General features: G+C 36.7%; 1 protein-coding gene across 3 annotated transcripts in view; it reads left to right on the forward strand.

Moving 5' to 3' along the window:
* The window catches only part of LOC106878540 (uncharacterized), a 269,894-nt gene that overhangs the window by 67,378 nt on the left and 194,524 nt on the right, over positions 1-7,992 (forward strand). For 2 of the 3 annotated variants that reach the window (XM_052975863.1, XM_052975865.1), the window contains exon 2: positions 788-907. The exons of the other annotated variant lie outside the window; for it this stretch is intronic. The gene's annotated coding sequence lies outside the window, so the exon portion shown is untranslated. The remainder of the gene's footprint in view (positions 1-787; positions 908-7,992) is intronic. 3 annotated transcript variants of the gene reach the window in all.

Consider the following 7,992-nt stretch of genomic DNA (forward strand, 5'->3'; position numbering starts at 1 on the left):
GGGGGGGGGGGTGATGGAATCGACTTACCCCTCCCCTAAAATTGCTGGCCTTGAGACAAAATCTGAAACCAATATATGGCTCAGTGTGTGAATGTGTGTGAACCTCAGCAGGTATATGTAACAATGTGTGTGTGTCTAATATCTGTATGTGTAAATATGCAGGTGTAAGTATATATATATATATATATATATACACACACACCAGTGTGTGAGTGTATCAGCATATCTGTGTATGTAAATGTGTGTGGTGTTATAAAGTAACTCCACCTTGATGATTTTATAACCGTCATAAAATAGACCGAGCGACACTTCCGCTTAACGACTTCATTGCGTTTAACGCATACTCTTGTATCTAATTTACTAGTTTATATCTTTTGTTCTGATAGCACTATCTATATATGTCCGGTTTGGTTCTTTTGATATCCTGTGTTTTTGTTTATCTATGTTTTTATCAGTCCATTTTATTGAACTACATTTTTTGAAGAGGAGTCTGTCTTCTCTAAGTTTCTTATGAAAACTACGTCCTAGAATGTAGCAGACTTCTTTAAAAAGTACACCTGAATAGAACTGCACGAACTGGAGAGAAGAGAGAGCGAGGTACTTGTTTAAAAAGGCGCCTGAGGTGACACAACCTGCACCTGTAATGCAAGACAATTGATTGTTCAGTATCTCACCCGAGATACAGATGCAGAATGAGTCGAAATGTTTGTAGTGGATTTGAATAAAGAATCTCGTGAATTCCATTTTCTACATCTGATATATACCTTTTCTCTTTTACTTGTTTCAGTCATTAGACTGCGGCCATGCTGGGGCACCGCCTTGAACAATTTGTTTCACTCGAGAATGAATCGACCCAAGAACTGTTTTGTTTTTGTTAAGCCTGGCATTTTTACCAGTCACTGAACCGGTAAGTCACGGGGACGTAACACCGTTGCCAAGTGGTGGTGGGGGACAATCACAGACACAAAACACTCACACATAGATATACATATGTATAAACATATACAACAGGTTTCTTTCAGTTTCCGTCAACCAAATCCACTCCAAAGGCTTTGCTCAAGGCTATAGTGGAAGACACTTGCCCAAAGTGTCACACAATGGGACTGAACCCAGAACCATGTGGTTGGGAAACAAGCTCCTTTATTTTATGAAATCGGCCATGAAGGCCTTACATAGAGGGAACAGCAGAAGGTGGGAACAACAAAAAATGAATGGAAAGAATGAATTAATATAATGAAAGATGAAATGAAGCCGTTCGGCCCCACCCCCGAGTCAGAACTTTGAAGAAAATGATGACTATATGTGGTGGGTCAAGAAATTGGGCACCAGCTCAATGCCGAAGCAACTTTTCAGGATGTTTTTAAAAGATATAATGTAAACATTATATCGGAAGGATGGTAATTAGCTGTCGCTAAAAAGGAAAAACAAAAACAAAAAAAAAAGCATCATAAACTAGTTTTAAAAAAAAGAGGTGTTATAACAGATTTAAGTAAATGAAATATTAAGAATCTTAATGAAATAAGAAAAGATCTTGAAAGCGAAAGTAACTTTAAAACAAATGTTGCCGAAGAGATTTTGAAACAAGAAATTTTTAAATGAATATTAACAAATTTCAAGGTGGTGCAACAATATGGCTGCAGTTTAGTAAATAAAGCAAATAAAAGAGTCGAAGTAATTCTATTGAGAATTATACTGTGACATCATTATAAAGCAATATCAAACCGGAAGCTAGGGATTTGGGAGAAATAGATTTACTGAGATTAGAGTGGAATATATAACATCAATAAATAGAATTCAAATATATTGAGAAAATATAGTGAACGAAAGTATTCATTACATAAAATGTATGATGATTAAGTAAGAAGAGTTGGAACAGAAAGACAATAATATTGGAAACCTGGTGCAGTATATCCAACAGAGAATTTACTGAAACGAGTAAGATCAGTAGCAATTGGAAGGTTCCAGAAATTAATGACGTCTGCCATTTCTGGTTAAGTAACTTTTACCAATCATATGAATTTCTGGCCCCAACTTCAAGCGAAAATACTTAAAGAAGAAAACAACCGATACGACACTAGTTATTGGAGGAGAAAGCAATATCAATTTCATAAAAATAACACGATCAGGGACCTCCAAAAACTATCGACCGTTAAACTGTTTACGAACATTATACACATCTTTGACATCTATTTCAAGCAAAAGGCTAGTTGCTCAATTGGAAACCAGAGAAGCAGTAGTGTATAAAGAACTGCTATTGGTAAACCGCGCAGTTATTGAAAACAACAAAGAAAGAGAAAAGATTGGAAAAGATAAAAACATTAGTATGGTAGGAGTTGATTACAGCAAAAGGCTTCGACTTAATATCGCTCTCTTGGATATTGGGAAGCACTGTAAATTTTGGTATGGCAGACAAAACAACACAATATCAAACAGTATAACATCAATAACACAGCAATAAAAAGAGAGACGATAATAAAAAGCAGCTTTATCAGATATATTTACTGTGGATATTTTATCGAACATGGAAGCACATGGATGTATCTACCATACACATACGGGTATGTGTGTGTGACACAAACACACACACACACACACACTGTATGCACAGATAGAAAATGGCCTGATGCTGGTGAAAACTAGTTTAAATTGACTACAATGGATCTAGGAAAGTTCTTTGAAGAGAGTATAAGTAAATTAAAAGTAAAATTAATTTTCTTTCCATATATGGAAACGCTTAAGTGTCGAAGAAATAGCCGTATACATCGAAGAAAGGGCATAAATAGATAAAGATCAAGTACTAAAATAATTAAATTTAAAGGATGATTAAATGGAAGGGAAATTCAAAAACCCAGTGAAGGGAAAATGGAGAAAAGAAAAACAAACTTCTTCGTGGTTGTCAATATTTATCAAGACTTGGCGAGGAGCAATGTGAACCAATAGGAAGTCTAAACAAAGACTTTAAATGAAAGATAAGCCTGAAATTTTGATATTAGCTGAGTATATCGTATGTGTAATGAGAAAACACCGCAAAAATAAATTAATTAAAGTAGCTACAATTAATTGTGGGTTATAAATTCAATAAATGAATACATAGATACATAGATTAATGCATGCATACCTAACTGCATGCATACAAACAGCTAACACGCATATTACGAATACAATCTGTAAGCGGAACTGTAAAAATTTGAAGACTTCTCTCAAATTTAGAATGTGACTTTGTCATCTACATTCCAACGATAGAGCTTCGTATTTTGTTAGAAACCAGCTATTTCCTTACTTCAAATAATTAACACGAAAAGAGCGCCCCTCCCACGTGCTTGTTCACACACACGCATGTCAGGTAACTGTTGTTGTCTCCCTTGAAACCCACGCTTCAAGCCAACTTCTTCCTTTTCCGATCATTTCAGTATGCGGTGTCTAACTGAGGCGTGTTTGTTCTTTCTCTCTTTTCTCTCTTCATCTACCCCTTCCGAAAAAAAGAGCTTATGCACGAAACGTTAAAGACTTCTCCCAGTTTTCCCCTGCGTCAGCCTAATACACATTGTAAGTTTTTTTTACCGCGTTTTCGTGATTTATAAAAGAAAAAAAGAATGTGTAACGTACACACACTTATGATACCAGAGAAAATAATTCAGATAAAAGTATCTATTTCTGTTTTATTTATATATGGAGATGTAAAATGGTAGCCCGCTGCTTATTTTAGTTTTTTTTTTTTTTCATCGAGATGTCTAGTGCTAGAGAAGCAATCTTGTGTCTCTGCTTTTAGAGATACATAATCAAAACATACTTCCATCTTCTGACTTATTTTCAGTATCATTATTAATATCTTTCGTTGTATACTTCCAAGAACTTTTACTCCACACACACACACACACACACACACACACACACACACACACACATATATATATATATATACATACATATATGCGTGTGTGTGTAAATAACGATCTCTTGATTAGGTCATTGTTTATGCTCAGTTTGAGCCGATTTATGATCAAAATCTTCTTCCCTGTGACTGTCCTGAGTATCAATCTGACATAGTGTACCAAAAAAATATATATTATTCATTGTGTTTACTGTATTTTTTTAAAGACTATGCTGTGATTTATGAGAGATTTGGCTGCTGTTTTCTACCAGTTTACTCGACAGGAAGGTATTGACTGATATAAAAGTATATAAACCCATTCAAATAGAAACGAGCAAAATGGTTTGTGGAACTTAAAGCATTACCTATAAATGCACTGGATTTGATAAAAAACAGAACACGAGTTCAAAATTAAGCACCATCACACTGTTTCCGATTCAAACTAAACCTCGACAACAAGCACAGAATTAATTCTCTTCAAAATCATCCCAAATCAGTAACAAAGGCCTGCAGTGTATTTTTCAAGATCTGACCGTCACCTGCGAATGTGTATGGCTTGGCAATTTGAATTATATCTTCATGACTATATAATTGCGAGACATTTTGATTCTCGCACTCTTTGAGCCAGCGGCAAATCTAGGGCATGGTAGCTGTTTAGAAAGAGACTGCTACATTAGATCTGGCTGGGTACTTGTTTTCAGTTCAGCAGATTGGAGCAATGTGATATGAAGGGCCCTGCACAAGGGCACAACGCACTTCCCGAACTAGAAATCGAACACACGACATTATAATCGCAAGACGAAAAATATGGGCTTCCAGGTCATGCGCATTTACTCTTATAACATAAATTGTCTTGGTGTAGCATTCAGTGTATCGTCTAGTCAAGAATTGAACCCAAGACATTATAATTGTGAGCCGAAAAAAAATATAGCTACCAGGTCACGCGCCTTTACACTTACAGCGTGAATGAAGTACCTTGCTCAGGGATATAATGCACCGCCAAGTCTGGGAATTGAACTCAGGATATTATGATCCTGAACCAAACCTCTTAACTACTGGTTTACGCGCTTTCACTTCTGATCTTAGTACAATGACGACTTGCTATATTAAATGATTTCATAATGTATAAACAACCTATTGTTCGCAGCAGCGTCTCGTTACTTCGTGTTTGTGTGGGACTGCGATGTAATCTTAGTGAAACTAGCAAAAACATATCTGGGCTGTTTCTTTGATGCTAACAACAACACTGTGTTCATAGAGTTAAGTCACGTGCGATAAGAAACGAGGCAAATGTATGCACGATTCAGTCTTAGTAACGCTAAGACTGTTCGTTGGCAAAACGTGCGATCTAACAATTATTTTTTCTGAACTGTGCATTAAGATCGTGAGTATTCAACGAACATACAGTGAAGCTGTGGACTTCAATGTCTTGTCTTGATACAAGTGGTCTTCAGTTGCTGCAGAATAGCTAAAATAGATTGTATTCCATGTCTGAAGTTACCACACGTATTTGTTCCTGATTTGACACGCAATACAATTTGTCGCTGATAGGATTAAAATTTGAATAAAATGTTGGAAGAATCAGATTAAAATTTGAGTAAAATATTTATAGATATGTCGACGCCTTCTTTAGAAGTCGTTTCAAAAGCAATATGTTGAGTATTCCTCGTAAAACTACTTCAAATATCATGTAAGACACTACGATTGAAACCACTTTCCTCTATCATACAATCTATTCATGGATTAGATGAACAAAAATCAATCAGTAATTTTAGGTTAGTGTCAATATTTTCATAACCTTAATTGAAATCAGCTCGGAACAAAATTGTTCTAAGTTTAAATGAGTAATTATTAATTGAGCGGCGAACCAAAGGCACTGCGGTATTTAGTTACGCCCCTTTACGTTCCCTGAGTGTAAATCCAGCCGGAATGGATTTTGTATTTAATCTTTCCGGTGTGTATAAGATACGTTTCAGTCAATTTCATCGATTTAATCGACCGAAGGTGTGACCTTGTTGGAAGTATTTTCAAAAAGATAATTTGTTATAATCGTTATTCTATTAATTAGGAACATGTGAGTAGAATTAATTATAACAATGTACTAGGAAATTGCTTTGCGTTATTTAGTTACGTTCCTTTACGTTCACCGTTCAAATTTCCACCGACGTCTACGTTAGCTTTCATCCTTCCGGATTAAGTGGGAAGTCACGTGGCTCAGTGGTTAGGGTATTCGGCTCACGGTTGTAAGGTCGTGGGTTCGATTCCCGGCGACGAATACTTTATTTCACTTTGCTGGCAAAATGGGAAATTACCTGTATTTCAAAGGGGCCAACCTTGTCACATTCTGTGTCACGTTGAATCTCCCTGAGTGCTACATTAAGAGTGTCTGTGGAGTGCTCAGCCACTTGCACGAGCAGGCTATTCCGTTGATCACACGTCGTCGGAACCGACGGAGTGCCAGTTTTTTTTTCTCTCCCGGAATCAGTAGAAATAAAGTACCACAGGAGTGACTCCTATCGCTCTACGAAATGTTTGGCAGGATAATTAGCACATCAGCCAAATTGCTTAGCAACAGTTCTGGTTGTTTATGTTCTGAGTTCAAATTCCACTGAGGTCGACTTTGCTTTTTATCCTTTCAGGGCCAATAAAAATAAGTACCATATCAGCACTGGGTCGCTGTAATCGACTAACTCCTTTCTGCGTTAAAATTTGGTAGAAGTTTTATTACTAATACAGCAAAAGGCAGCGGGCTGACAATCATTAGCACGCTGGATGCAATGCTTAGCGGTATTTCGCCCGTCACTAGGTTCTGAGTTCAAATTCTGCCGAGGTTGACTTTACCCGTCATCCTTTCGGGGTCGATAAATTAAGTACCAGTTGAGTAGTGGGGTCGATGTAATCGAATATCCTCCTTTCCCAAATATCAGGCCTTGAGCCTATAATAGAAAGAATTATTAATACAGCAACCTTGTAGAATCGTTAACGCGTCGGATAAAATGCTTAGCGGCATTTCGTCCGTGTTTACGTTCTGAGTTCATATTATGCAGAGGTCAGTTCCGCTTTTCGATAAAATAAGTATCAGTTGAACACTGGGGTCAATGTTATAATCGACTTACCCTCCCTACCCGAAATTACTGGCCTTGTAGGAAAATTTGAAACCTTTATGATAATTTCTACTCTAGGCACAAAGCCTTGAAAATTTTTTGGGAAGGGGGCTAGTCGATTGTATCGACCCTAGTGCGTAACTAGTACTTAATTCATCGACTCCGAAAGGAACAAGGCAAAGTCGACCTCGGCGGAATTTGAACCCAGAACGCAGCGGCAGACGAAATACTACTTAGCATTTCGCCCGGCGTGCTAACGTTTCTGCCATAATAATAATAATAATAATAATAATAGTCTTTTCTACTCTTGGCACAAGGCCCGAAATTTTGGGGGAGAAGGGCAGTCGATTAGATCGACTCCAGTACGCAACTGGTGCTTAATTTATCGACCCCGAAAGGATGAAAGGCAAAGTCGACCTCGACGGAATTTGAACTCAGAACGTAAAGACAGACGAAATACCGCTAAGCATTTTGCCCAGTTCGCCGCCGTTATAATAATAGTAATAATATATTAATGATAATTATCATTTTTATCCATTTTAAAGCGAAAATGGTTGTATTTTAAGCAGTAAATATATTTACATACTATTTAACTAATTTACACTATACACAAAACAAATTGCGTGGAATAACAAGTGTTTTGGAGGTTAATGAAGTCAGCTGTTTACATAATAATTGTCATCATAGTTGAACAACGATCTAATTTGGTTTTGCTATTTTTTTGTCAATTAGATTCACATAAATACGAGTAATTTCATCAAGAAAAGGAAATCAACTTAGTTTTTTGTAACTCATTTAACATCTAATAAGTTATTCAGTTTTACAGTTACAGGGAGAATCGAGGCGCTTGAGAAAATATATCAGACATCTCCAGTCATCATCTACTTAGTATTAACTCCTCTGTTCTTGTGGAGGAACAAATTGGACTTCAGAACAAAAGAAGTCTGTTTATGTTAAATTTAGATAGAAACGCGGTGACCTATCATAATTGTGGGTAATTTATACAAGAATTTATCT

The sequence above is a fragment of the Octopus bimaculoides genome, chromosome 22, assembly GCF_001194135.2.
Source record: "Octopus bimaculoides isolate UCB-OBI-ISO-001 chromosome 22, ASM119413v2, whole genome shotgun sequence".
NCBI classification, from domain to species: Eukaryota; Metazoa; Mollusca; class Cephalopoda; order Octopoda; family Octopodidae; genus Octopus; species Octopus bimaculoides.